This window comes from Schistocerca americana, unplaced genomic scaffold, assembly GCF_021461395.2.
Source record: "Schistocerca americana isolate TAMUIC-IGC-003095 unplaced genomic scaffold, iqSchAmer2.1 HiC_scaffold_248, whole genome shotgun sequence".
Classification (NCBI taxonomy): Eukaryota; Metazoa; Arthropoda; class Insecta; order Orthoptera; family Acrididae; genus Schistocerca; species Schistocerca americana.
The window spans coordinates 172501-175000 of NW_025725959.1; positions in this window are offsets into that span (position 1 = coordinate 172501).

Genomic DNA, 2500 nt, shown 5'->3' on the forward strand with positions numbered 1-2500 from the left:
TACATCAACAGACGGCTCATGCTGATCGCCATCCACGGCATACCATACTGCAATCCAGCTCTTATAGGGAGACGACACGTAGCTGAGTGCACAATATTTGGACCGTATGGTTCGCCGTTGTTGGCGCAGTCGTGGTACGGTCACACATGTACCACGATGTATCATTCAGTACATGAGGACCAATGTGCAGTACAGTGTGTGATTTGGACGTACAACATCAGCGGACAGTTGACACAAGCCGTACCACAACGTAGGCTGTGCTTCGCCATGCGAATGCCAATGAACAACTGCGAAGGGCATTGAGCATGTACGTCCTGCTGCCATCCGCATTACAGTGTATAGCTGCAAGGTGTTTAACATGAAGCGATACTCTGGGGACCGGGCAGTGCGGGTAGCAAACTATATTGCGGGGGTTGCAGTTAGGCAACACTACACTAATTTAACGCGTCGTATGACAATTACAGAGCAGGTTAAGGCCCAACGTGTGTTGGGTTAAGGCCCAACGTGTGTTGGGTTAAGGCCCAACGTGTGTTGGGTTAAGGCCCAACGTGTGTTGGGTTAAGGCCCAACGTGTGTTGGGTTAAGGCCCAACGTGTGTTGGGTTAAGGCCCAACGTGTGTTGGGTTAAGGCCCAACGTGTGTTGGGTTAAGGCCCAACGTGTGTTGGGTTAAGGCCCAACGTGTGTTGGGTTAAGGCCCAACGTGTGTTGGGTTAAGGCCCAACGTGTGTTGGGTTAAGGCCCAACGTGTGTTGGGTTAAGGCCCAACGTGTGTTGGGTTAAGGCCCAACGTGTGTTGGGTTAAGGCCCAACGTGTGTTGGGTTAAGGCCCAACGTGTGTTGGGTTAAGGCCCAACGTGTGTTGGGTTAAGGCCCAACGTGTGTTGGGTTAAGGCCCAACGTGTGTTGGGTTAAGGCCCAACGTGTGTTGGGTTAAGGCCCAACGCGGGTTGGGTTAAGGCGCAACGCGGGTTGGGTTAAGGCGCAACGCGGGTTGGGTTAAGGCGCAACGCGGGTTGGGTTAAGGCGCAACGCGGGTTAGGTTAAGGCGCAACGCGGGTTAGGTTAAGGCGCAACGCGGGTTAGGTTAAGGCGCAACGCGGGTTACGTTAAGGCGCAACGCGGGTTACGTTAAGGCGCAACGCGGGTTACGTTAAGGCGCAACGCGGGTTACGTTAAGGCGCAATATAGGTTAGGTTAAGGCGCAATATAGGTTAGGTTAAGGCGCAATATAGGTTAGGTTAAGGCGCAATACGGGTTAGGTTAAGGCGCAATACGGGTTAGGTTAAGGCGCAATACGGGTTAGGTTAAGGCGCAATACGGGTTAGGTTAAGGCACAATACGGGTTAGGTTAAGGCACAATACGGGTTAGGTTAAGGCACAATACGGGTTAGGTTAAGGCACAATACGGGTTAGGTTAAGGCACAATACGGGTTAGGTTAAGGCACAATACGGGTTAGGTTAAGGCACAATACGGGTTAGGTTAAGGCACAATACGGGTTAGGTTAAGGCACAATACGGGTTAGGTTAAGGCACAATACGGGTTAGGTTAAGGCACAATACGGGTTAGGTTAAGGCACAATACGGGTTAGGTTAAGGTACAATACGGGTTAGGTTAAGGTACAATACGGGTTAGGTTAAGGTACAATACGGGTTAGGTTAAGGTACAATACGGGTTAGGTTAAGGTACAATACGGGTTAGGTTAAGGTACAATACGGGTTAGGTTAAGGTACAATACGGGTTAGGTTAAGGTACAATACGGGTTAGGTTAAGGTACAATACGGGTTAGGTTAAGGTACAATATGGGTTAGGTTAAGGTACACATTGTTGTAAGGAAAGGTGTTTTGGGGGGGGGGGGGGGCCGGTTTGTTGATTGTGATTATCGTAAGTAAATGACTGCGGCATCATCTGATTTGCCACGTCAGGGTGCACCTTTGGCTCATAACAGGCGGCGCTCTGATTCCATGCTTGTGGCAGACCTGTGTCTTTCATTCCTGCCATTGTTTGTGTGGTGTGACAGGAGGCAGTATTGTGATGTTGGGTGCACCCCTGTGTAGGACATGTGTGGGTGTTGGTGGCTTAGCTGAGCAATGGTGGTTGTCGGAAGGGTGAGATATTCTGTTTTGTGAGTGGACCTCCCGGTCTGGTTATGATAGTGTGGATTGTCTAATGTGGCAGAGAGGATGCACTGGGTGTTGTTCCATGCTGGTGCTTACATATTGTCTGTGTGCCTGTTACAGGCAGAGAGTAGTGCGTGATAAGAGTGTCTGGCTGACGTGTGATTGTGAGCAGAGTCTTTCAGCATGTATACGGACAGTTGTATACATTATCTGTATTCTGATGGCTCTATCTATTACTAATCAGCGCCGTGTATACGTTTAATCCGGTTCCAGTCGAAACTATTGTATCTCTGTACATTAGTGACACGGCGAGCCCGCTATGTAGTTACTCGTCTCGGCAGCTTCCACCGGTGTATCGCAAATGATTATAAGGAATCAGT